Source organism: Aulostomus chinensis, chromosome 9, assembly GCF_037954235.1.
Source record: "Aulostomus chinensis isolate RoL2024-O1b breed Wild chromosome 9, RoL_Achi_v1.0, whole genome shotgun sequence".
Lineage (NCBI taxonomy): Eukaryota > Metazoa > Chordata > Actinopteri > Syngnathiformes > Aulostomidae > Aulostomus > Aulostomus chinensis.
Window position 1 is genome coordinate 15,333,649 of NC_141328.1, and position 23,881 is coordinate 15,357,529.

General features: G+C 46.5%; 33 non-coding genes across 33 annotated transcripts; 16 read left to right on the forward strand and 17 right to left on the reverse strand.

The window, feature by feature from the left end:
- Nucleotides 1–48: 48 nt before the first annotated feature.
- Nucleotides 49–120, reverse strand: trnaq-cug (transfer RNA glutamine (anticodon CUG)). The gene has a single exon. It is a non-coding gene; the product is annotated as a tRNA-Gln (tRNA).
- A 146-nt stretch (nt 121–266) lies between these two features.
- On the forward strand, nt 267–338 carry trnag-ucc (transfer RNA glycine (anticodon UCC)). The gene has a single exon. It is a non-coding gene; the product is annotated as a tRNA-Gly (tRNA).
- Nucleotides 339–1,404: 1,066 nt separating this feature from the next.
- On the reverse strand, nt 1,405–1,476 carry trnaq-cug (transfer RNA glutamine (anticodon CUG)). The gene has a single exon. It is a non-coding gene; the product is annotated as a tRNA-Gln (tRNA).
- Nucleotides 1,477–1,621: 145 nt separating this feature from the next.
- Nucleotides 1,622–1,693, forward strand: trnag-ucc (transfer RNA glycine (anticodon UCC)). The gene has a single exon. It is a non-coding gene; the product is annotated as a tRNA-Gly (tRNA).
- A 1,067-nt stretch (nt 1,694–2,760) lies between these two features.
- On the reverse strand, nt 2,761–2,832 carry trnaq-cug (transfer RNA glutamine (anticodon CUG)). Its single transcript has one exon. It is a non-coding gene; the product is annotated as a tRNA-Gln (tRNA).
- A 146-nt stretch (nt 2,833–2,978) lies between these two features.
- Nucleotides 2,979–3,050, forward strand: trnag-ucc (transfer RNA glycine (anticodon UCC)). Its single transcript has one exon. It is a non-coding gene; the product is annotated as a tRNA-Gly (tRNA).
- Nucleotides 3,051–4,116: 1,066 nt separating this feature from the next.
- On the reverse strand, nt 4,117–4,188 carry trnaq-cug (transfer RNA glutamine (anticodon CUG)). Its single transcript has one exon. It is a non-coding gene; the product is annotated as a tRNA-Gln (tRNA).
- Nucleotides 4,189–4,334: 146 nt separating this feature from the next.
- Nucleotides 4,335–4,406, forward strand: trnag-ucc (transfer RNA glycine (anticodon UCC)). The gene has a single exon. It is a non-coding gene; the product is annotated as a tRNA-Gly (tRNA).
- A 1,064-nt stretch (nt 4,407–5,470) lies between these two features.
- trnaq-cug (transfer RNA glutamine (anticodon CUG)) lies at nt 5,471–5,542 on the reverse strand. Its single transcript has one exon. It is a non-coding gene; the product is annotated as a tRNA-Gln (tRNA).
- Nucleotides 5,543–6,825: 1,283 nt separating this feature from the next.
- Nucleotides 6,826–6,897, reverse strand: trnaq-cug (transfer RNA glutamine (anticodon CUG)). Its single transcript has one exon. It is a non-coding gene; the product is annotated as a tRNA-Gln (tRNA).
- Nucleotides 6,898–7,043: 146 nt separating this feature from the next.
- Nucleotides 7,044–7,115, forward strand: trnag-ucc (transfer RNA glycine (anticodon UCC)). Its single transcript has one exon. It is a non-coding gene; the product is annotated as a tRNA-Gly (tRNA).
- A 1,064-nt stretch (nt 7,116–8,179) lies between these two features.
- On the reverse strand, nt 8,180–8,251 carry trnaq-cug (transfer RNA glutamine (anticodon CUG)). The gene has a single exon. It is a non-coding gene; the product is annotated as a tRNA-Gln (tRNA).
- A 146-nt stretch (nt 8,252–8,397) lies between these two features.
- trnag-ucc (transfer RNA glycine (anticodon UCC)) lies at nt 8,398–8,469 on the forward strand. Its single transcript has one exon. It is a non-coding gene; the product is annotated as a tRNA-Gly (tRNA).
- A 1,065-nt stretch (nt 8,470–9,534) lies between these two features.
- trnaq-cug (transfer RNA glutamine (anticodon CUG)) lies at nt 9,535–9,606 on the reverse strand. Its single transcript has one exon. It is a non-coding gene; the product is annotated as a tRNA-Gln (tRNA).
- A 146-nt stretch (nt 9,607–9,752) lies between these two features.
- trnaa-ugc (transfer RNA alanine (anticodon UGC)) lies at nt 9,753–9,824 on the forward strand. The gene has a single exon. It is a non-coding gene; the product is annotated as a tRNA-Ala (tRNA).
- Nucleotides 9,825–10,887: 1,063 nt separating this feature from the next.
- On the reverse strand, nt 10,888–10,959 carry trnaq-cug (transfer RNA glutamine (anticodon CUG)). Its single transcript has one exon. It is a non-coding gene; the product is annotated as a tRNA-Gln (tRNA).
- Nucleotides 10,960–12,244: 1,285 nt separating this feature from the next.
- Nucleotides 12,245–12,316, reverse strand: trnaq-cug (transfer RNA glutamine (anticodon CUG)). Its single transcript has one exon. It is a non-coding gene; the product is annotated as a tRNA-Gln (tRNA).
- Nucleotides 12,317–12,462: 146 nt separating this feature from the next.
- trnag-ucc (transfer RNA glycine (anticodon UCC)) lies at nt 12,463–12,534 on the forward strand. Its single transcript has one exon. It is a non-coding gene; the product is annotated as a tRNA-Gly (tRNA).
- A 1,064-nt stretch (nt 12,535–13,598) lies between these two features.
- Nucleotides 13,599–13,670, reverse strand: trnaq-cug (transfer RNA glutamine (anticodon CUG)). Its single transcript has one exon. It is a non-coding gene; the product is annotated as a tRNA-Gln (tRNA).
- Nucleotides 13,671–13,816: 146 nt separating this feature from the next.
- Nucleotides 13,817–13,888, forward strand: trnag-ucc (transfer RNA glycine (anticodon UCC)). The gene has a single exon. It is a non-coding gene; the product is annotated as a tRNA-Gly (tRNA).
- Nucleotides 13,889–14,951: 1,063 nt separating this feature from the next.
- On the reverse strand, nt 14,952–15,023 carry trnaq-cug (transfer RNA glutamine (anticodon CUG)). The gene has a single exon. It is a non-coding gene; the product is annotated as a tRNA-Gln (tRNA).
- A 146-nt stretch (nt 15,024–15,169) lies between these two features.
- trnag-ucc (transfer RNA glycine (anticodon UCC)) lies at nt 15,170–15,241 on the forward strand. The gene has a single exon. It is a non-coding gene; the product is annotated as a tRNA-Gly (tRNA).
- A 1,064-nt stretch (nt 15,242–16,305) lies between these two features.
- Nucleotides 16,306–16,377, reverse strand: trnaq-cug (transfer RNA glutamine (anticodon CUG)). The gene has a single exon. It is a non-coding gene; the product is annotated as a tRNA-Gln (tRNA).
- A 146-nt stretch (nt 16,378–16,523) lies between these two features.
- On the forward strand, nt 16,524–16,595 carry trnag-ucc (transfer RNA glycine (anticodon UCC)). The gene has a single exon. It is a non-coding gene; the product is annotated as a tRNA-Gly (tRNA).
- A 1,066-nt stretch (nt 16,596–17,661) lies between these two features.
- On the reverse strand, nt 17,662–17,733 carry trnaq-cug (transfer RNA glutamine (anticodon CUG)). The gene has a single exon. It is a non-coding gene; the product is annotated as a tRNA-Gln (tRNA).
- Nucleotides 17,734–17,879: 146 nt separating this feature from the next.
- On the forward strand, nt 17,880–17,951 carry trnag-ucc (transfer RNA glycine (anticodon UCC)). Its single transcript has one exon. It is a non-coding gene; the product is annotated as a tRNA-Gly (tRNA).
- A 1,065-nt stretch (nt 17,952–19,016) lies between these two features.
- On the reverse strand, nt 19,017–19,088 carry trnaq-cug (transfer RNA glutamine (anticodon CUG)). The gene has a single exon. It is a non-coding gene; the product is annotated as a tRNA-Gln (tRNA).
- Nucleotides 19,089–19,234: 146 nt separating this feature from the next.
- Nucleotides 19,235–19,306, forward strand: trnag-ucc (transfer RNA glycine (anticodon UCC)). The gene has a single exon. It is a non-coding gene; the product is annotated as a tRNA-Gly (tRNA).
- Nucleotides 19,307–20,371: 1,065 nt separating this feature from the next.
- On the reverse strand, nt 20,372–20,443 carry trnaq-cug (transfer RNA glutamine (anticodon CUG)). The gene has a single exon. It is a non-coding gene; the product is annotated as a tRNA-Gln (tRNA).
- Nucleotides 20,444–20,589: 146 nt separating this feature from the next.
- On the forward strand, nt 20,590–20,661 carry trnag-ucc (transfer RNA glycine (anticodon UCC)). The gene has a single exon. It is a non-coding gene; the product is annotated as a tRNA-Gly (tRNA).
- A 1,283-nt stretch (nt 20,662–21,944) lies between these two features.
- Nucleotides 21,945–22,016, forward strand: trnag-ucc (transfer RNA glycine (anticodon UCC)). Its single transcript has one exon. It is a non-coding gene; the product is annotated as a tRNA-Gly (tRNA).
- A 1,066-nt stretch (nt 22,017–23,082) lies between these two features.
- On the reverse strand, nt 23,083–23,154 carry trnaq-cug (transfer RNA glutamine (anticodon CUG)). The gene has a single exon. It is a non-coding gene; the product is annotated as a tRNA-Gln (tRNA).
- A 146-nt stretch (nt 23,155–23,300) lies between these two features.
- trnag-ucc (transfer RNA glycine (anticodon UCC)) lies at nt 23,301–23,372 on the forward strand. Its single transcript has one exon. It is a non-coding gene; the product is annotated as a tRNA-Gly (tRNA).
- The last annotated feature ends 509 nt before the right edge of the window (nt 23,373–23,881 follow it).

Here is a 23,881-nt window from a genome sequence, read left to right on the forward strand (position 1 = left end):
TCTGTAACCAGTGATTGCTTCAGCAGGTAAAACAGCAGACTCCAAACGAGGTCCCACCAAGACTTGAACTCGGATCACTGGATTCAGAGTCCAGAGTGCTGACCATTACACCATGGAACCCAAGGGTGCCCTGCGGCTAGCGTTTGATGCCTGCTTTTCTGGCGGGTTTTCACACCTTCAGCAATGAACAGGTGAAAATTGAGCCTATTTTTGACCCAATTATCTTGTGACATGAAGCTTATGTCGTCCTTGAAGGGGCATGTGGTGCATTGGTGGTATAGTGGTGAGCATAGCTGCCTTCCAAGCAGTTGACCCGGGTTCGATTCCCGGCCAATGCATTAGTATAGCATAGTGACACAGTGTGGGAAACCTGGGCCTCCTTTTCAATCAGATCGGGCGAAATTTGGGACTGACTCTCAGGAAGTACTTTCTTTCTACAATTAAAGTCTCAGCGTAGGCAATTTGCACTCTTCTATGGCATTTTTCTGGATCTCATGGCTTTTACAACCCAGGAGATTGAGCTTGGCTTGGGTGCTTGCGCTGACAGATGTAATTGAGCGGGGTCATGTGAGTTCTGCCCGTCAACATCATCCCTTTCACGTCTACCTTGCTAGTTAATAATTATCTCAATACCACATGTCCTGTCCATGTCAAAATCGGCACCTCCATGCGGTGTTGAGCATTCTCCCATTCCGTCCTTTTGAAAAGTGTGGGGGTATTATTTTAACTTTTGTGTCAGAAAGATTAAAGGCTTTAAAATAGGAGACATCCCAAGTCTTCTATGAAAGAAGGTACCGCTGATATCGTGTTACGGAGAAAAGAGCCTATTGAGAACAAAAGATGTTAAAAAGGAGCAAATGGGAGAGGTGCTTTTCCATGGAAATGAGGAGGACAGTGGACCTAAACGCCCGTCAGCTGGATTGGCAGGAAAGGTTCCCCTGCGAATGTCATCATAGCAAGAAGGTGGGGTTCTACAATGCATGTGGTAGCAAATAATGAGCTGGCATTCCATCACCTTGACCGCTCGGCATTCTTGTCTTTGGACTGTGCTCACATTCTGCCCACCCATCAACTAAAAAGGTGTCTGTGAATGCCAACAATAGCACCTCACCTTCAGCCAGATTTCCTTATCGCTCAAGTGCAGTGGTTAAAGGTGGTGTAATCGGCCATGCACTATTCACATGAATTTTAGACTGTCCTTGGAAGAGATGGCCGCCGTTTTGGTGGTCAAAGAAGATGCGGCAGGAAGAAGTAACGCTGAGTTGACAGAAAATGCTGTGTGTTGTACAGGGAAGCAGAACTTCTCGCGGGGCCATTTTTACCCCTCTTTATGTGTGCTTTTCATCCATTTCAACATCTGTAACCAGTGATTGCTTCAGCAGGTAAAACAGCAGACTCCAAACGAGGTCCCACCGAGACTTGAACTCGGATCACTGGATTCAGAGTCCAGAGGGCTGACCATTACACCATGGAACCCAAGGGTGCCGTGCGGCTAGCGTTTGATGCCTGCTTTTCTGGCGGGTTTTCACACCTTCAGCAATGAACAGGTGAAAATTGAGTCTATATTTGACCCAATTATCTTGTGACATGAAGCTTATGTCATCCTTGACAAGCATGTGGTGCATTGGTGGTATAGTGGTGAGCATAGCTGCCGTCCAAGCAGTTGACCCGGGTTCGATTCCTGGCCAATGCATTAGTATAGCATTGTGACACAGCATGGGAAACCTTGACCTCCTTTTCAATCAGATCGGGCGAAATTTGGGACTGACTCTCAGGAAGTACTTTCTTTCTACAATAAAAGTCTCAGCGTAGGCAGTTTTCACTCTTCTATGGCATTTTTCTGGATCTCATGGCTTTTACAACCTAGGCGATTGAGCTTGGCTTTTTTGCCTGCGCTGACAGATGTAATTGAGCGGGGTCATGTGAGTTCTGCCCGTCAACATCATCCCTTTCACGTCTACCTTGCTAGTTAATAATTATCTCCATACCACATGTCCTGTCCATGTCAAAATCGGGACCTCCATGCGGTGTTGACCATTCTCCCATTCCTTCCTTTTGAAAAGTGTGGGGGTATCATTTTTTTCTTTTGTGTCAGGAAGATTAAAGGCTTGAAAATAGGAGACATCCCAAGTCTTCTATGAAAGAAGGTACCGCTGATTTCGTGTTACGGAGAAAAGAGCCTATTGAGAACAAAAGATATTAAAAAGGAGCAAATGGGAGAGGTGCTTTTCCATGGAAACGAGGAGGACAGTGGACCTAAACGCTCGTCAGCTGGATTGGCAGGAAAGGTTCCCCTGCGAATGTCATCATAGCAAGAAGGTGGGGTTCTACAATGCATGTGGTAGCAAATAATGAGCTGGCAGTCCATCACCTTGACCTCTCGGCATTCTTGTCTTTGGACTGTGCTCACATTCTGCCCACCCATCAACTAAAAAGGTGTCCGTCAATGCCAACGACAGCACCTCACCTTAAGCCAGATTTCCTTATCGCTCGAGTGCAGTGGTTGAAGGTGGTGTAATCGGCCATGCACTATTCACATGAATTTGAGAGTGTCCATGGAAGAGATGGCTGCCGTTTTGGTGGCCAGGAAGATGCAACATGAAGAAGCAACGCCGAGTTGACGGAAAATGCTGTGCGTTGTACAGGGAAGCGGAACTTCTCTCGGGGCCTTTTTTTGCCCCTCTTGATGTGTTTTTTTAAACCATTTTAACGTCTGTAACCAGTGATTGCTTCAGCAGGTTAAACAGCAGACTCCAAACGAGGTCCCACCGAGACTTGAACTCGGATCACTGGATTCAGAGTCCAGAGTGCTGACCATTACACCATGGAACCCAAGGGTGCCCTGCGGCTAGCGTTTGATGCCTGCTTTTATGGCGGGTTTTCACACCTTCAGCAATGAACAGGTGAAAATTGAGCCTATTTTTGACCCAATTATCTTGTGACATGAAGCTTATGTCGTCCTTGAAGGGGCATGTGGTGCATTGGTGGTATAGTGGTGAGCATAGCTGCCTTCCAAGCAGTTGACCCGGGTTCGATTCCCGGCCAATGCATTAGTACAGCATAGTGACACAGTGTGGGAAACCTTGGCCCCCTATTCAATCAGATCGGGCGAAATTTGGGACTGACTCTCAGGAAGTACTTTCTTTCTACAATTAAAGTCTCAGCGTAGGCAATTTGCACTCTTCTATGGCATTTTTCTGGATCTCAAGGCTTTTACAACCCAGGAGACTGAGCTTGGCTTTTTTGCCTGCGCTGACAGATGTAATTGAGCGGGGTCATGTGAGTTCTGCCCGTCAACATCATCCCTTTCACGTCTGCCTTGCTAGTTTATAATTATCTCAATACCACATGTCCTGTCCATGTCAAAATCGGCACCTCCATGCGGTGTTGACCATTCTCCCATTCCGTCCTTTTGAAAAGTGTGGGGGTATTATTTTAACTTTTGTGTCAGAAAGATTAAAGGCTTGAAAATAGGAGACATCCCAAGTCTTCTATGAAAGAAGGTACCGCTGATTTCGTGTTCCGGAGAAAAGAGCCTATTGAGAACAAAAGATGTTAAAAAGGAGCAAATGGGAGAGGTTCTTTTCCATGGAAAGGAGGAGGACAGTGGACCTAAACGCTCGTCAGCTGGATTGGCAGGAAAGGTTCCCCTGCAAATGTCATCATAGCAAGAAGGTGGGGTTCTACAATGCATGTGGTAGCAAATAATGAGCTGGCAATCCATCACCTTGACCTCTCGGCATTCTTGTCTTTGGACTGTGCTCACATTCTGCCCACCCATCAACTAAAAAGGTGTCCGTCAATGCCAACGACAGCACCTCACCTTAAGCCAGATTTCCTTATCGCTCGAGTGCAGTGGTTGAAGGTGGTGTAATCGGCCATGCACTATTCACATGAATTTGAGAGTGTCCATGGAAGAGATGGCTGCCGTTTTGGTGGCCAGGAAGATGCAACATGAAGAAGCAACGCCGAGTTGACGGAAAATGCTGTGCGTTGTACAGGGAAGCGGAACTTCTCTCGGGGCCTTTCTTTGCCCCTCTTAATGTGTGCTTTTCATCCATTTCAACATCTGTAACCAGTGATTTCTTCAGCAGGTTAAACAGCAGACTCCAAACGAGGTTCCACCGAGACTTGAACTCGGATCACTGGATTCAGAGTCCAGAGTGCTGACCATTACACCATGGAACCCAAGGGTGCCCTGCGGCTAGCGTTTGATGCCTGCTTTTCTGGCGGGTTTTCACACCTTCAGCAATGAACAGGTGAAAATTGAGCCTATTTTTGACCCAATTATCTTGTGACATGAAGCTTATGTCATCCTTGAAGGGGCATGTGGTGCATTGGTGGTATAGTGGTGAGAATAGCTGCCTTCCAAGCAGTTGACCCGGGTTCCATTCCTGGCCAATGCATTAGTCTTGCATAGTGACACAGTGAGGGAAACCTTGGCCTCCTTTTCAATCAGATCGGGCAAAATTTGGGACTGACTCTCAGGAAGTACTTTCTTTCTACAATTAAAGTCTCAGCGTAGGCAATTTGCACTCTTCTATGGCATTTTTCTGGATCTCATGGCTTTTACAACCCAGGAGATTGAGCTTGGCTTGGGTGCTTGCGCTGACAGAAGTAATTGAGCGGGGTCATGTGAGTTCTGCCCGTCAACATCATCCCTTTCACGTCTACCTTGCAAGTTAATAATTATCTCAATACCACATGTCCTGTCCATGTCAAAATCGGCACCTCCATGCGGTGTTGACCATTCTCCCATTCCGTCCTTTTGAAAAGTGTGGGGGTATTATTTTAACTTTTGTGTCAGAAAGATTAAAGGCTTGAAAGTAGGAGACAGCCCAAGTCTTCTATGAAAGAAGGTACCACTTATTTTTTGTTACGGAGAAAAGAGCCTATTGAGAAGAACGATGTTAAAAAGGAGCAAATGGGAGAGGTTCTTTTCCATGGAAAGGAGGAGGACAGTGGACCTAAACGCTCGTCAGCTGGATTGGCAGGAAAGGTTCCCCTGCGAATGTCATCATAGCAAGAAGGTGGGGTTCTACAATGCATGTGGTAGCAAATAATGAGCTGGCAGTCCATCACCTTGACCTCTCGGCATTCTTGTCTTTGGACTGTGCTCACATTCTGCCCACCCATCAACTAAAAAGGTGTCCGTCAATGCCAACGACAGCACCTCACCTGAAGCCAGATTTCCTTATCGCTCGAGTGCAGTGGTTGAAGGTGTTGTATTCGGCCATGCACTATTCACATGAATTTGAGAGTGTCCATGGAAGAGATGGCTGCCGTTTTGGTGGCCAGGAAGATGCAACATGAAGAAGCAACGCTGAGTTGACGGAAAATGCTGTGCGTTGTACAGGGAAGCGGAACTTCTCTCGGGGCCTTTTTTTGCCCCTCTTTATGTGTGTTTTTAATCAATTTTAACGTCTGTAACCAGTGATTGCTTCAGCAGGTTGAACAGCAGACTCGAACGAGGTTCCACCGAGACTTGAACTCGGATCACTGGATTCAGAGTCCAGAGTGCTGACCATTACACCATGGAACCCAAGGGTGCCCTGCGGCTAGCGTTTGATGCCTGCTTTTCTGGCGGGTTTTCACACCTTCAGCAATGTACAGGTGAAAATTGAGCCTATTTTTGACCCAATTATCTTGTGACATGAAGCTTATGTCGTCCTTGAAGGGGCATGTGGTGCATTGGTGGTATAGTGGTGAGCATAGCTACCTTCCAACCAGTTGACCCGGCTTCGATTCCCGGCCAATGCATTAGTATAGCATAGTGACACAGTGTGGGAAACCTGGGCCCCCTTTTCAATCAGATCGGGCGAAATTTGGGAGTGACTCTCAGGAAGTACTTTCTTTCTACAATTAAAGTCTCAGCGTAGGCAATTTGCACTCTTCTATGGCATTTTTCTGGATCTCATGGCTTTTACAACCCAGGAGATTGAGCTTGGCTTGGGTGCTTGCGCTGACAGATGTAATTGAGCGGGGTCATGTGAGTTCTGCCCGTCAACATCATCCCTTTCACGTCTACCTTGCTAGTTAATAATTATCTCAATACCACATGTCCTGTCCATGTCAAAATCGGCACCTCCATGCGGTGTTGACCATTCTCCCATTCCGTCCTTTTGAAAAGTGTGGGGGTATTATTTTAACTTTTGTGTCAGAAAGATTAAAGGCTTTAAAATAGGAGACATCCCAAGTCTTCTATGAAAGAAGGTACCGCTGATATCGTGTTATGGAGAAAAGAGCCTATTGAGAACAAAAGATGTTAAAAAGGAGCAAATGGGAGAGGTTCTTTTCCATGGAAAGGAGGAGGACAGTGGACCTAAACGCTCGTCAGCTGGATTGGCAGGAAAGGTTCCCCTGCGAATGTCATCATAGCAAGAAGGTGGGGTTCTACAATGCATGTGGTAGCAAATAATGAGCTGGCAGTCCATCACCTTGACCTCTCGGCATTCTTGTCTTTGGACTGTGCTCACATTCTTCCCACCCATCAACTAAAAAGGTGTCCGTCAATGCCAACGACAGCACCTCACCTTAAGCCAGATTTCCTTATCGCTCGAGTGCAGTGGTTGAAGGTGGTGTAATCGGCCATGCACTATTCACATGAATTTGAGACTGTCCTTGGAAAAGATGGCTGCCGTTTTGGTGGTCAGGAAGATGCGGCAGGAAGGAGCAACGCTGAGTTGACAGAAAATGCCATGTGTTGTACAGGGAAGCGGAACTTCTCGCGGGGCAAATTTTGCCCCTCTTTATGTGTGCTTTTCATCCATTTCAACATCTGTAACCAGTGATTTCTTCAGCAGGTTAAAAAGCAGACTCCAAACGAGGTTCCACCGAGACTTGAACTCGGATCACTGGATTCAGAGTCCAGAGTGCTGACCATTACACCATGGAACCCAAGGGTGCCCTGCGGCTAGCGTTTGATGCCTGCTTTTCTGGCGGGTTTTCACACCTTCAGCAATGAACAGGTGAAAATTGAGCCTATTTTTGACCCAATTATCTTGTGACATGAAGCTTATGTCATCCTTGAAGGGGCATGTGGTGCATTGGTGGTATAGTGGTGAGAATAGCTGCCTTCCAAGCAGTTGACCCGGGTTCCATTCCTGGCCAATGCATTAGTCTTGCATAGTGACACAGTGAGGGAAACCTTGGCCTCCTTTTCAATCAGATCGGGCAAAATTTGGGACTGACTCTCAGGAAGTACTTTCTTTCTACAATTAAAGTCTCAGCGTAGGCAATTTGCACTCTTCTATGGCATTTTTCTGGATCTCATGGCTTTTACAACCCAGGAGATTGAGCTTGGCTTGGGTGCTTGCGCTGACAGAAGTAATTGAGCGGGGTCATGTGAGTTCTGCCCGTCAACATCATCCCTTTCACGTCTACCTTGCAAGTTAATAATTATCTCAATACCACATGTCCTGTCCATGTCAAAATCGGCACCTCCATGCGGTGTTGACCATTCTCCCATTCCGTCCTTTTGAAATGTGTGGGGGTATTATTTTAACTTTTGTGTCAGAAAGATTAAAGGCTTGAAAGTAGGAGACAGCCCAAGTCTTCTATGAAAGAAGGTACCACTTATTTTTTGTTACGGAGAAAAGAGCCTATTGAGAAGAACGATGTTAAAAAGGAGCAAATGGGAGAGGTTCTTTTCCATGGAAAGGAGGAGGACAGTGGACCTAAACGCTCGTCAGCTGGATTGGCAGGAAAGGTTCCCCTGCGAATGTCATCATAGCAAGAAGGTGGGGTTCTACAATGCATGTGGTAGCAAATAATGAGCTGGCAGTCCATCACCTTGACCTCTCGGCATTCTTGTCTTTGGACTGTGCTCACATTCTGCCCACCCATCAACTAAAAAGGTGTCCGTCAATGCCAACGACAGCACCTCACCTGAAGCCAGATTTCCTTATCGCTCGAGTGCAGTGGTTGAAGGTGTTGTAATCGGCCATGCACTATTCACATGAATTTGAGAGTGTCCATGGAAGAGATGGCTGCCGTTTTGGTGGCCAGGAAGATGCAACATGAAGAAGCAACGCTGAGTTGACGGAAAAAGCTGTGCGTTGTACAGGGAAGCGGAACTTCTCTCGGGGCCTTTTTTTGCCCCTCTTTATGTGTGTTTTTAATCAATTTTAACGTCTGTAACCAGTGATTGCTTCAGCAGGTTGAACAGCAGACTCGAACGAGGTTCCACCGAGACTTGAACTCGGATCACTGGATTCAGAGTCCAGAGTGCTGACCATTACACCATGGAACCCAAGGGTGCCCTGCGGCTAGCGTTTGATGCCTGCTTTTCTGGCGGGTTTTCACACCTTCAGCAATGTACAGGTGAAAATTGAGCCTATTTTTGACCTAATTATCTTGTGACATGAAGCTTATGTCGTCCTTGAAGGGGCATGTGGTGCATTGGTGGTATAGTGGTGAGCATAGCTGCCTTCCAAGCAGTTGACCCGGCTTCGATTCCCGGCCAATGCATTAGTTTTGCGTAGTGACACAGTGTGGGAAACCTGGGCCTCCTTTTCAATCAGATCGGGCGAAATTTGGGACTGACTCTCAGGAAGTACTTTCTTTCTACAATTACAGTCTCAGCGTAGGCAATTTGCACTCTTCTATGGCATTTTTCTGGATCTCATGGCTTTTACAACCCAGGAGATTGAGCTTGGCTTGGGTGCTTGCGCTGACAGATGTAATTGAGCGGGGTCATGTGAGTTCTGCCCGTCAACATCATCCCTTTCACGTCTACCTTGCTAGTTAATAATTATCTCAATACCACATGTCCTGTCCATGTCAAAATCGGCACCTCCATGCGGTGTTGACCATTCTCCCATTCCGTCCTTTTGAAAAGTGTGGGGGTATTATTTTAACTTTTGTGTCAGAAAGATTAAAGGCTTTAAAATAGGAGACATCCCAAGTCTTCTATGAAAGAAGGTACCGCTGATATCGTGTTACGGAGAAAAGAGCCTATTGAGAACAAAAGATGTTAAAAAGGAGCAAATGGGAGAGGTGCTTTTCCATGGAAATGAGGAGGACAGTGGACCTAAACGCCCGTCAGCTGGATTGGCAGGAAAGGTTCCCCTGCGAATGTCATCATAGCAAGAAGGTGGGGTTCTACAATGCATGTAGTAGCAAATAATGAGCTGGCATTCCATCACCTTGACCGCTCGGCATTCTTGTCTTTGGACTGTGCTCACATTCTGCCCACCCATCAACTAAAAAGGTGTCTGTGAATGCCAACAATAGCACCTCACCTTAAGCCAGATTTCCTTATCGCTCAAGTGCAGTGGTTAAAGGTGGTGTAATCGGCCATGCACTATTCACATGAATTTTAGACTGTCCTTGGAAGAGATGGCCGCCGTTTTGGTGGTCAAAGAAGATGCGGCAGGAAGAAGTAACGCTGAGTTGACAGAAAATGCTGTGTGCTGTACAGGGAAGCAGAACTTCTCGCGGGGCCATTTTTACCCCTCTTTATGTGTGCTTTTCATCCATTTCAACATCTGTAACCAGTGATTGCTTCAGCAGGTTGAACAGCAGACTCGAACGAGGTCCCACCGAGACTTGAACTCGGATCACTGGATTCAGAGTCCAGAGTGCTGACCATTACACCATGGAACCCAAGGGTGCCCTGCGGCTAGCGTTTGATGCCTGCTTTTCTGGCGGGTTTTCACACCTTCAGCAATGAACAGGTGAAAATTGAGCCTATTTTTGACCCAATTATCTTGTGACATGAAGCTTATGTCGTCCTTGAAGGGGCATGCGGTGCATTGGTGGTATAGTGGTGAGCATAGCTGCCTTGCAAGCAGTTGACCCGGGTTCGATTCCCGGCCAATGCATTAGTATAGCATTGTGACACTGCGTGGGAAACCTTGACCTCCTTTTCAATCAGATCGGGCGAAATTTGGGACTGACTCTCAGCAAGTACTTTCTTTCTACAATTAAAGTCTCAGCGTAGGCAATTTGCACTCTTCTATGGCATTTTTCTGGATCTCATGGCTTTTACAACCCAGGCGATTGAGCTTGGCTTTGTTGCCTGCGCTGACAGATGTAATTGAGCGGGGTCATGTGAGTTCTGCCCGTCAACATCATCCCTTTCACGTCTACCTTGCTAGTTAATAATTATCTCCATACCACATGTCCTGTCCATGTCAAAATCGGAACCTCCATGCGGTGTTGACCATTCTCCCATTCCGTCCTTTTGAAAAGTGTGGGGGTATTATTTTAACTTTTGTGTCAGAAAGATTAAAGGCTTGAAAATAGGAGACAGCCCAAGTCTTCTATGAAAGAAGGTACCACTTATTTTTGTTACGGAGAAAAGAGCCTATTGAGAATAACGATGTCAAAAAGGAGCAAATGGGAGAGGTTCTTTTCCATGGAAAGGAGGAGGACAGTGGACCTAAACGCTCGTCAGCTGGATTGGCAGGAAAGGTTTCCCTGCGAATGTCTTCATAGCAAGAAGGTGGGGTTCTACAATGCATGTGGTAGCAAATAATGAGCTGGCAGTCCATCACCTTGACCTCTCGGCATTCTTGTCTTTGGACTGTGCTCACATTCTGCCCACCCATCAACTAAAAAGGTGTCCGTCAATGCCAACGATAGCACCTCACCTTAAGCCAGATTTCCTTATCGCTCGAGTGCAGTGGTTGAAGGTGGTGTAATCGGCCATACACTATTCACATGAATTTGAGACTGTCCATGGAAGAGATGGCTGCCGTTTTGGTGGCCAGGAAGATGCAACATGAAGAAGTTACGCTGAGTTGACGGAAAATTGTGTGCGTTGTACAGGGAAGCGGAACTTTTCACGGGGCCTTTTTTTGCCCCTCTTGATGTGTGTTTTTAATCCATATTAACATCTGTAACCAGTGATTGCTTCAGCAGGTTAAACAGCAGACTCGAACGAGGTTCCACCGAGACTTGAACTCGGATCACTGGATTCAGAGTCCAGAGTGCTGACCATTACACCATGGAACCCAAGGGTGCCCTGCGGCTAGCGTTTGATGCCTGCTTTTCTGGTGGGTTATCACACCTTCAGCAATGAACAGGTGGAAATCGAGCCTATTTTTGACCCAATTATCTTGTGACATGAAGGTTATGTCGACCTTGAAGGGGCATGTGCTGTGTTGGTGGTATAGTGGTGAGCATAGCTGCCTTCCAAGCAGTTGACCTGGGTTTGCTTCCCGGCCAATGCATTAGTACGGCATCGTAAGACAGCATGGGAAACCTTGACCTCCTTTTCAATCAGATCAGGCGAAATTTGGGAGTGACTCTCAGGAAGTACTTTCTTTCTACAATTAAAGTCTCAGCGTAGGCAATTTGCACTCTTCTATGGCATTTTTCTGGATCTCATGGCTTTTACAACCCAGGCGATTGAGCTTGGCTTTTTTGCCTGCGCTGACAGATGTAATTGAGTGGGGTCATGTGAGTTCTGCCCGTCAACATCATCCCTTTCACGTCTACCTTGCTAGTTAATAATTATCTCCATACCACATGTCCTGTCCATGTCAAAATCGGGACCTCCATGCGGTGTTGACCATTGTCCCATTCCTTCCTTTTGAAAAGTGTGGGGGTATAATTTTTTTCTTTTGTGTCAGGAAGATTAAAGGCTTGAAAATAGGAGACATCCCAAGTCTTCTATTAAAGAAGGTACCGCTGATTTCGTGTTACGGAGAAAAGAGGCTATTGAGAACAAAAGATGTTAAAAAGGAGCAAATGGGAGAGGTGCTTTTCCATGGAAACGAGGAGGACAGTGGAGCTAAACGCTCGTCAGCTGGATTGGCAGGAAAGGTTCCCCTGCGAATGTCATCATAGCAAGAAGGTGGGGTTCTACAATGCATGTGGTAGCAAATAATGAGCTGGCAGTCCATCACCTTGACCTCTCGGCATTCTTGTCTTTGGACTGTGCTCACATTCTGCCCACCCATCAACTAAAAAGGTGTCCGTCAATGCCAACGATAGCACCTCACCTTAAGCCAGATTTCCTTATCGCTCGAGTGCAGTGGTTGAAGGTGGTGTCATCGGCCATACACTATTCACATGAATTTGAGACTGTCCATGGAAGAGATGGCTGCCGTTTTGGTGGCCAGGAAGATGCAACAGGAAGAAGTAACGCTGAGTTGACGGAAAATTGTGTGCGTTGTACAGCGAAGCGGAACTTCTCTCTGGGCCTTTTTTTGGCCCTTTTGATGTGTGCTTTTAATCGATTTTAACGTCTGTAACCAGTGATTGCTTCAGCAGGTTAAACAGCAGACTCCAAACGAGGTCCCACCGAGACTTGAACTCGGATCACTGGATTCAGAGTCCAGAGAGCTGACCATTACACCATGGAGCCCAAGGGTGCTCTGCGGCTAGCGTTTGATGCCTGCTTTTCTGGCGGGTTATCACACCTTCAGCAATGAACAGGTGAAAATTGAGTCTATTTTTGACCCAATTATCTTGTGACATGAAGGTTATGTCGTCCTTGAAGGGGCATGTGGTGCATTGGTGGTATAGTGGTGAGCATAGCTGCCTTCCAAGCAGTTGACCCGGGTTTGATTCCCGGCCAATGCATTAGTATAGCATAGTGACACAGCGTGGGAAACCTTGACCTCCTTTTCAATCAGATCGGGCGAAATTTGGGACTGACTCTCAGCAAGTACTTTCTTTCTACAATTAAAGTCTCAGCGTAGGCAATTTGCACTCTTCAATGGCATTTTTCTGGATCTCATGGCTTTTACAACCCAGGAGATTGAGCTTGGCTTGGTTGCCTGCGCTGACAGATGTAATTGAGCGGGGTCATGTGAGTTCTGCATGTCAACCTCATCCCTTTCACGTCTACCTTGCTAGTTAATAATTGTCTCTATACCACATGTCCTGTCCATGACGACATCGGGAACTCCATGCGGTGTTGACAATTCTCCCATTCCGTCCTTTTGAAAAGTGTGGGGGTATTATTTTTGCTTTTGTGTCAGGAAGATTAAAGGCTTGAAAATAGGAGACATCCCAAGTCTTCTATGAAAGAAGGTACCACTTATTTTTTGTTACTGAGAAAAGAGCCTATTGAGAATAACGATGTCAAAAAGGAGCAAATGGGAGAGGTTCTTTTCCATGGAAAGGAGGAGGACAGTGGACCTAAACGCTCGTCAGCTGGATTGGCAGGAAAGGTTCCCCTGCGAATGTCATCATAGCAAGAAGGTGGGGTTCTACAATGCATGTGGTAGCAAATAATGAGCTGGCAGTCCATCACCTTGACCGCTCGGCATTCTTGTCTTTGGACTGTGCTCACATTCTGCCCACCCATCAACTAAAAAGGTGTCCGTCAATGCCAACGACAGAACCTCACCTTAAGCCAGATTTCCTTATCGCTCGAGTGCAGTGGTTGAAGGTGGTGTAATCGGCCATGCACTATTCACATGAATTTGAGACTGTCCATGGAAGAGATGGCTGCCGTTTTGGTGGCCAGGAAGATCCAACATGAAGAAGCAACGCTGAGTTGACGGAAAATGCTGTGCGTTGTACAGGGAAGCGGAACTTCTCTCGGGGCCTTTTTTTGCCCCTCTTGATGTGTGTTTTTAATCTATTTTAACGTCTGTAACCAGTGATTGCTTCAGCAGGTTAAAGAGCAGACTCGAACGAGGTTCCACCGAGACTTGAACTCGGATCACTGGATTCAGAATCCAGAGTGCTGACCATTACACCATGGAACCCAAGGGTGCCCTGCGGCTAGCGTTTGATGCCTGCTTTTATGGCGGGTTTTAAAACCTTCAGCAATGAACAGGTGAAAATTGAGCCTATTTTTGACCCAATTATCTTGTGAAATTAAGCTTATGTCGTCCAGGAAGGGGCATGTGGTGCATTGGTGGTATAGTGGTGAGCATAGCTGCCTTCCAAGCAGTTGACCTGGGTTCGATTCCCGGCCAATGCATTAGTATAGCATAGTGACACAGTGTGGGAAACCTTGGCCTCCTTTTCAATCAGATCGGGCGAAATTTGGGACTGACTCTCAGGAAGTACTTTCTTTCTACAATTAAAGTCTCAGCGTAGGCAATTTGCACTCTTCTATGGCATTTTTCTGGATCTCATGGCTTTTACAACCCAGGAGATTGAGCTTGGCTTGGGTGCTTGCGCTGACAGATGTAATTGAGCGGGGTCATGTGAGTTCTGCCCGTCAACATCATCCCTTTCACGTCTACCTTGCTAGTTAATAATTATCTCCATACCACATGTCCTGTCCATGTCAAAATCGGCACCTCCATGCGGTGTTGACCATTCTCCCATTCCGTCCTTTTGAAAAGTGTGGGGGTATTATTTTAACTTTTGTGTCAGAAAGATTAAAGGCTTGAAAATAGGAGACAGCCCAAGTCTTCTATGAAAGAAGGTACCACTTATTTTTGTTACGGAGAAAAGAGCCTATTGAGAATAACGATGTTAAAAAGGAGCAAATGGGAGAGGTTCTTTTCCATGGAAAGGAGGAGGACAGTGGACCTAAACGCTCGTCAGCTGGATTGGCAGGAAAGTTTCCCCTGCGAATGTCATCATAGCAAGAAGGTGGGGTTCTACAATGCATGTGGTAGCAAATAATGAGCTGGCATTCCATCACCTTGACCGCTCGGCATTCTTGTCTTTGGACTGTGCTCACATTCTTCCCACCCATCAACTAAAAAGGTGTCCGTGAATGCCAACAATAGCACCTCACCTTAAGCCAGATTTCCTTATCGCTCGAGTGCAGTGGTTGAAGGTGGTGTAATCGGCCATGCACTATTCACATGAATTTTAGACTGTCCTTGGAAGAGATGGCTGCTGTTTTGGTGGTCAGGAAGATGCGGCAGGAAGAAGTAACGCTGAGTTGACAGAAATTGCCGTGTGTTGTACAGGGAAGCGGAACTTCTCGCGGGGCCATTTTTGCCCCTCTTTATGTGTGCTTTTCATCCATTTCAACATCTGTAACCAGTGATTTCTTCAGCAGGTTAAACAGCAGACTCCAAACGAGGTCCCACCGAGACTTGAACTCTGATCACTGGATTCAGAGTCCAGAGTGCTGACCATTACACCATGGAACCCAAGGGTGCCCTGCGGCTAGCGTTTGATGCCTGCTTTTATGGCGGGTTTTCACACCTTCAGCAATGAACAGGTGAAAATTGAGCCTATTTTTGACCCAATTATCTTGTGACATGAAGGTTATGTCGTCCTTGAAGAGGCATGTGGTGCATTGGTGGTATAGTGGTGAGCGTAGCTGCCTTCCAAGCAGTTGACCTGGGTTCGATTCCTGGCCAATGCATTAGTATAGCATAGTGACACAGTGTGGGAAATGTTGGCCTCCTTTTCAATCAGATCGGGCGAAATTTGGGACTGACTCTCAGGAAGTACTTTCTTTCTACAATTAAAGTCTCAGCGTAGGCAATTTGCACTCTTCTATGGCATTTTTCTGGATCTCATGGCTTTTACAACCCAGGAGATTGAGCTTGGCTTGGGTGCTTGCGCTGACTGATGTAATTGAGCGGGGTCATGTGAGTTCTGCCCGTCAACATCATCCCTTTCACGTCTACCTTGCTAGTTAATGATTATCTCAATACCACATGTCCTGTCCATGTCAAAATCGGCACCTCCATGCGGTGTTGACCATTCTCCCATTCCGTCCTTTTGAAAAGTGTGGGGGTATTATTTTAACTTTTGTGTCAGAAAGATTAAAGGCTTGAAAATAGGAGACAGCCCAAGTCTTCTATGAAAGAAGGGACCACTTATTTTTTGTTACGGAGAAAAGAGCCTATTGAGAATAACGATGTTAAAAAGGAGCAAATGGGAGAGGTTCTTTTCCATGGAAAGGAGGAGGACAGTGGACCTAAACGCTCGTCAGCTGGATTGGCAGGAAAGGTTCCCCTGCGAATGTCATCATAGCAAGAAGGTGGGGTTCTACAATGCATGTGGTAGCAAATAATGAGCTGGCAGTCCATCACCTTGACCTCTCGGCATTCTTGTCTTTGGACTGTGCTCACATTCTTCCCACCCATCAACTAAAAAGGTGTCCGTCAATGCCAACGACAGCACCTCACCTTAAGCCAGATTTCCTTATCGCTCGAGTGCAGTGGTTGAAGGTGGTGTAATCTGCCATGCACTATTCACATGAATTTGAGACTGTCCTTGGAAAAGATGGCTGCCGTTTTGGTGGTCAGGAAGATGCGGCAGGAAGAAGTAACGCTGAGTTGACAGAAAATGCTGTGTGTTGTACAGGGAAGCGGAACTTCTCGCGGGGCAATTTTTGCCCCTCTTTATGTGTGCTTTTCATCCATTTCAACATCTGTAACCAGTGATTTCTTCAGCAGGTTAAACAGCAGACTCCAAATGAGGTCCCACCGAGACTTGAACTCGGATCACTGGATTCAGAGTCCAGAGTGCTGACCATTACACCATGGAACCCAAGGGTGCCCTGCGGCTAGCGTTTGATGCCTGCTTTTCTGGCGGGTTTTCACACCTTCAGCAATGAACAGGTGAAAATTGAGCCTATTTTTGACCCAATTATCTTGTGACATGAAGCTTATGTCATCCTTGAAGGGGCATGTGGTGCATTGGTGGTATAGTGGTGAGCATAGCTGCCTTCCAAGCAGTTGACCCGGCTTCGATTCCTGGCCAATGCATTAGTATAGCATAGTGACACAGTGAGGGAAACCTTGGCCTCCTTTTCAATCAGATCGGGCAAAATTTGGGACTGACTCTCAGGAAGTACTTTCTTTCTACAATTAAAGTCTCAGCGTAGGCAATTTGCACTCTTCTAAAGCATTTTTCTGGATCTCATGGCTTTTACAACCCAGGAGATTGAGCTTGGCTTGGGTGCTTGCGCTGACAGAAGTAATTGAGCGGGGTCATGTGAGTTCTGCCCGTCAACATCATCCCTTTCACGTCTACCTTGCTAGTTAATAATTATCTCAATACCACATGTCCTGTCCATGTCAAAATCGGCACCTCCATGCGGTGTTGACCATTCTCCCATTCCGTCCTTTTGAAAAGTGTGGGGGTATTATTTTAACTTTTGTGTCAGAAAGATTAAAGGCTTGAAAATAGGAGACATCCCAAGTCTTCTATGAAAGAAGGTACCGCTGATTTCGTGTTACGGAGAAAAGAGCCTATTGAGAACAAAAGATGTTAAAAAGGAGCAAATGGGAGAGGTGCTTTTCCATGGAAACGAGGAGGACAGTGGAGCTAAACGCTCGTCAGCTGGATTGGCAGGAAAGGTTCCCCTGCGAATGTCATCATAGCAAGAAGGTGGGGTTCTACAATGCATGTGGTAGCAAACAATGAGCTGGCAGTCCATCACCTTGACCTCTCGGCATTCTTGTCTTTGGACTGTGCTCACATTCTGCCCACCCATCAACTAAAAAGGTGTCCGTCAATGCCAACGATAGCACCTCACCTTAAGCCAGATTTCCTTATCGCTCGAGTGCAGTGGTTGAAGGTGGTGTCATCGGCCATACACTATTCACATGAATTTGAGACTGTCCATGGAAGAGATGGCTGCCATTTTGGTGGCCAGGAAGATGCAACAGGAAGAAGTAACGCTGAGTTGACGGAAAATTGTGTGCGTTGTACAGGGAAGCGGAACTTCTCTCTGGGCCTTTTTTTGCCCCTCTTGATGTGTGCTTTTAATCCATTTTAACGTCTGTAACCAGTGAATGCTTCAGCAGGTAAAACAGCAGACTCCAAACGAGGTCCCACCAAGACTTGAACTCAGATCACTGGATTCAGAGTCCAGAGTGCTGACCATTACACCATGGAGCCCAAGGGTGCTCTGCGGTTAGCGTTTGATTCCTGCTTTTCTGGCGGGTTATCACACCTTCAGCAATGAACAGGTGGAAATTGAGTCTATTTTTGACCCAATTATCTTGTGACATGAAGCTTATGTCGTCCTTGAAGCGGCATGTGGTGCATTGGTGGTATAGTGGTGAGCATAGCTGCCTTCCAAGCAGTTGACCTGGGTTCGATTCCCGGCCAATGCATTAGTATAGCATAGTGACACAGTGTGGGAAACCTTGACCTCCTTTTCAATCAGATCGGGCGAAATTTGGGAGTGACTCTCAGCAAGGACTTTCTTTATACAATTAAAGTCTCAGCGTAGGCAATTTGCACTCTTCAATGGCATTTTTCTGGATCTCATGGCTTTTACAACCCAGGAGATTGAGCTTGGCTTGGTTGCCTGCGCTGACAGATGTAATTGAGCGGGGTCATGTGAGTTCTGCATGTCAACATCATCCCTTTCACGTCTACCTTGCTAGTTAATAATTGTCTCTATACCACATGTCCTGTCCATGACAACATCGGGACCTCCATGCGGTGTTGACCATTCTCCCATTCCGTCCTTTTGAAAAGTGTGGGGGTATTATTTTTGCTTTTGTGTCAGGAAGATTAAAGGCTTGAAAATAGGAGACATCCCAAGTCTTCTATGAAAGAAGGTACCGCTGATTTCGTGTTACGGAGAAAAGAGCCTATTGAGAACAACAATGTTAAAATGGAGCAAATGGGAGAGGTTCTTTTCCATGGAAACGAGGAGGACAGTCGACCTAAACGCTCAACAGCTGGATTGGCAGGAAAGGTTCCCCTGCGAATGTCATCATAGCAGGAAGGTGGCGTTCTTTAATGCATGTGGTAGCAAAAAATGAGCTGGCAGTCCATCACCTTGACCTCTCGGCATTCTTGGCTTTTGACTGTGCTCACATTCTACCCACCCATCAACTAAAAAGGTGTCCGTGAATGCCAACGATAGCACCTCACCTTAAGCCAGATTTCCTTATCGCTCGAGTGCAGTGGTTGAAGGTGGTGTAATCGGCCATGCACTATTCACATGAATTTGAGAGTGTCCATGGAAGAGATGGCTGCCGTTTTGGTGGCCAGGAAGATGCAACATGAAGAAGCAACGCCGAGTTGACGGAAAATGCTGTGCGTTGTACAGGGAAGCGGAACTTCTCTCTGGGCCTTTTTTTGCCCCTCTTGATGTGTTTTTTTAAACCATTTTAACGTCTGTAATCAGTGATTGCTTCAGCAGGTTAAACAGCAGACTCCAAACGAGGTCCCACCGAGACTTGAACTCGGATCACTGGATTCAGAGTCCAGAGTGCTGACCATTACACCATGGAACCCAAGGGTGCCCTGCGGCTAGCGTTTGATGCCTGCTTTTATGGCGGGTTTTCACACCTTCAGCAATGAACAGGTGAAAATTGAGCCTATTTTTGACCCAATTATCTTGTGACATGAAGCTTATGTCGTCCTTGAAGGGGCATGTGGTGCATTGGTGGTATAGTGGTGAGCATAGCTGCCTTCCAAGCAGTTGACCCGGGTTCGATTCCTGGCCAATGCATTAGTACAGCATAGTGACACAGTGTGGGAAACCTTGGCCCCCTTTTCAATCAGATCGGGCGAAATTTGGGACTGACTCTCAGGAAGTACTTTCTTTCTACAATTAAAGTCTCAGCGTAGGCAATTTGCACTCTTCTATGGCATTTTTCTGGATCTCATGGCTTTTACAACCCAGGAGATTGAGCTTGGCTTGGGTGCTTGCGCTGACAGAAGTAATTGAGCGGGGTCATGTGAGTTCTGCCCGTCAACATCATCCCTTTCACGTCTACCTTGCAAGTTAATAATTATCTCAATACCACATGTCCTGTCCATGTCAAAATCGGCACCTCCATGCGGTGTTGACCATTCTCCCATTCCGTCCTTTTGAAAAGTGTGGGGGTATTATTTTAACTTTTGTGTCAGAAAGATTAAAGGCTTGAAAATAGGAGACAGCCCAAGTCTTCTCTGAAAGAAGGTACCACTTATTTTTTGTTACGGAGAAAAGAGCCTATTGAGAAGAACGATGTTAAAAAGGAGCAAATGGGAGAGGTTCTTTTCCATGGAAAGGAGGAGGACAGTGGACCTAAACGCTCGTCAGCTGGATTGGCAGGAAAGGTTCCCCTGCGAAAGTCATCATAGCAAGAAGGTGGGGTTCTACAATGCATGTGGTAGCAAACAATGAGCTGGCAGTCCATCACCTTGACCTCTCGGCATTCTTGTCTTTGGACTGTGCTCAAATTCTGCCCACCCATCAACTAAAAAGGTGTACGTCAATGCCAACGATAGCACCTCACCTTAAGCCAGATTTCCTTATCGCTTGAGTGCAGTGGTTGAAGGTGGTGTCATCGGCCATACACTATTCACATGAATTTGAGACTGTCCATGGAAGAGATGGCTGCCGTTTTGGTGGCCAGGAAGATGCAACAGGAAGAAGTAACGCTGAGTTGACGGAAAATTGTGTGCGTTGTACAGGGAAGCGGAACTTCTCTCTGGGCCTTTTTTTGCCCCTCTTGATGTGTGCTTTTAATCCATTTTAACGTCTGTGACCAGTGATTGCTTCAGCAGGTTAAACAGCAGACTCCAAACGAGGTCCCACCAAGACTTGAACTCGGATCACTGGATTCAGAGTCCAGAGTGCTGACCATTACACCATGGAACCCAAGGGTGCCCTGCGGCTAGCGTTTGATGCCTGCTTTTCTGGCGGGTTTTCACACCTTCAGCAATGAACAGGTGAAAATTGAGCCTATTTTTGACCCAATTATCTTGTGACATGAAGCTTATGTCGTCCTTGAAGGGGCATGTGGTGCATTGGTGGTATAGTGGTGAGCATAGCTGCCTTCCAAGCAGTTGACCCGGGTTCGATTCCCGGCCAATGCATTAGTATAGCATAGTGACACAGTGTGGGAAACCTGGGCCTCCTTTTCAATCAGATCGGGCGAAATTTGGGACTGACTCTCAGGAAGTACTTTCTTTCTACAATTAAAGTCTCAGCGTAGGCAATTTGCACTCTTCTATGGCATTTTTCTGGATCTCATGGCTTTTACAACCCAGGAGATTGAGCTTGGCTTGGGTGCTTGCGCTGACAGATGTAATTGAGCGGGGTCATGTGAGTTCTGCCCGTCAACATCATCCCTTTCACGTCTACCTTGCTAGTTAATAATTATCTCAATACCACATGTCCTGTCCATGTCAAAATCGGCACCTCCATGCGGTGTTGACCATTCTCCCATTCCGTCCTTTTGAAAAGTGTGGGGGTATTATTTTAACTTTTGTGTCAGAAAGATTAAAGGCTTTAAAATAGGAGACATCCCAAGTCTTCTATGAAAGAAGGTACCGCTGATATCGTGTTACGGAGAAAAGAGCCTATTGAGAACAAAAGATGTTAAAAAGGAGCAAATGGGAGAGGTGCTTTTCCATGGAAATGAGGAGGACAGTGGACCTAAACGCCCGTCAGCTGGATTGGCAGGAAAGGTTCCCCTGCGAATGTCATCATAGCAAGAAGGTGGGGTTCTACAATGCATGTGGTAGCAAATAATGAGCTGGCATTCCATCACCTTGACCGCTCGGCATTCTTGTCTTTGGACTGTGCTCACATTCTGCCCACCCATCAACTAAAAAGGTGTCTGTGAATGCCAACAATAGCACCTCACCTTAAGCCAGATTTCCTTATCGCTCAAGTGCAGTGGTTAAAGGTGGTGGAATCGGCCATGCACTATTCACATGAATTTTAGACTGTCCTTGGATGAGATGGCCGCCGTTTTGGTGGTCAAAGAAGATGCGGCAGGAAGAAGTAACGCTGAGTTGACAGAAAATGCTGTGTGTTGTACAGGGAAGCAGAACTTCTCGCGGGGCCATTTTTACCCCTCTTTATGTGTGCTTTTCATCCATTTCAACATCTGTAACCAGTGATTGCTTCAGCAGGTAAAACAGCAGACTCCAAACGAGGTCCCACCGAGACGTGAACTCGGATCACTGGATTCAGAGTCCAGAGGGCTGACCATTACACCATGGAACCCAAGGGTGCCGTGCGCCTAGCGTTTGATGCCTGCTTTTCTGGCGGGTTTTCACACCTTCAGCAATGAACAGGTGAAAATTGAGTCTATATTTGACCCAATTATCTTGTGACATGAAGCTTATGTCATCCTTGACAGGCATGTGGTGCATTGGTGGTATAGTGGTGAGCATAGCTGCCGTCCAAGCAGTTGACCTGGGTTCGATTCCTGGCCAATGCATTAGTATAGCATTGTGACACAGCATGGGAAACCTTGACCTCCTTTTCAATCAGATCGGGCGAAATTTGGGACTGACTCTCAGGAAGTACTTTCTTTCTACAATAAAAGTCTCAGCGTAGGCAGTTTGCACTCTTCTATGGCATTTTTCTGGATCTCATGGCTTTTACAACCTAGGCGATTGAGCTTGGCTTTTTTGCCTGCGCTGACAGATGTAATTGAGCGGGGTCATGTGAGTTCTGCCCGTCAACATCATCCCTTTCACGTCTACCTTGCTAGTTAATAATTATCTCCATACCACATGTCCTGTCCATGTCAAAATCGGGACCTCCATGCGGTGTTGACCATTCTCCCATTCCTTCCTTTTGAAAAGTGTGGGGGTATCATTTTTTTCTTTTGTGTCAGGAAGATTAAAGGCTTGAAAATAGGAGACATCCCAAGTCTTCTATGAAATAAGGTACCGCTGATTTCGTGTTACGGAGAAAAGAGCCTATTGAGAACAAAAGATATTAAAAAGGAGCAAATGGGAGAGGTGCTTTTCCATGGAAACGAGGAGGACAGTGGAACTAAACGCTCGTCAGCTGGATTGGCAGGAAAGGTTCCCCTGCGAATGTCATCATAGCAAGAAGGTGGGGTTCTACAATGCATGTGGTAGCAAATAATGAGCTGGCAGTCCATCACCTTGACCTCTCGGCATTCTTGTCTTTGGACTGTGCTCACATTCTGCCCACCCATCAACTAAAAAGGTGTCCGTCAATGCCAACGACAGCACCTCACCTGAAGCCAGATTTCCTTATCGCTCGAGTGCAGTGGTTGAAGGTGGTGTAATCGGCCATGCACTATTCACATGAATTTGAGAGTGTCCATGGAAGAGTTGGCTGCCGTTTTGGTGGCCAGGAAGATGCAACATGAAGAAGCAACGCCGAGTTGACGGAAAATGCTGTGCGTTGTACAGGGAAGCGGAACTTCTCTCGGGGCTTTTTATTTCCCCTCTTGATGTGTTTTTTTAAACCATTTTAACGTCTGTAACCAGTGATTGCTTCAGCAGGTTAAACAGCAGACTCGAACAAGGTTCCACCGAGACTTGAACTCGGATCACTGGATTCAGAGTCCAGAGTGCTGACCATTACACCATGGAACCCAAGGGTGCCCTGCGGCTAGCGTTTGATGCCTGCTTTTATGGCGGGTTTTCACACCTTCAGCAATGAACAGGTGAAAATTGAGCCTATTTTTGACCCAATTATCTTGTGACATGAAGCTTATGTCGTCCTTGAAGGGGCATGTGGTGCATTGGTGGTATAGTGGTGAGCATAGCTGCCTTCCAAGCAGTTGACCCGGGTTCGATTCCCGGCCAATGCATTAGTACAGCATAGTGACACAGTGTGGGAAACCTGGGCCTCCTTTTCAATCAGATCGGGCGAAATTTGGGAGTGACTCTCAGGAAGTACTTTCTTTCTACAATTAAAGTCTCAGCGTAGGCAATTTGCACTCTTCTATGGCATTTTTCTGGATCTCATGGCTTTTACAACCCAGGAGATTGAGCTTGGCTTTTTTGCCTGCGCTGACAGATGTAATTGAGCGGGGTCATGTGAGTTCTGCCCGTCAACATCATCCCTTTCACGTCTGCCTTGCTAGTTTATAATTATCTCAATACCACATGTCCTGTCCATGTCAAAATCGGCACCTCCATGCGGTGTTGACCATTCTCCCATTCCGTCCTTTTGAAAAGTGTGGGGGTATTATTTTAACTTTTGTGTCAGAAAGATTAAAGGCTTGAAAATAGGAGACATCCCAAGTCTTCTATGAAAGAAGGTACCGCTGATTTCGTGTTCCGGAGAAAAGAGCCTATTGAGAACAAAAGATGTTAA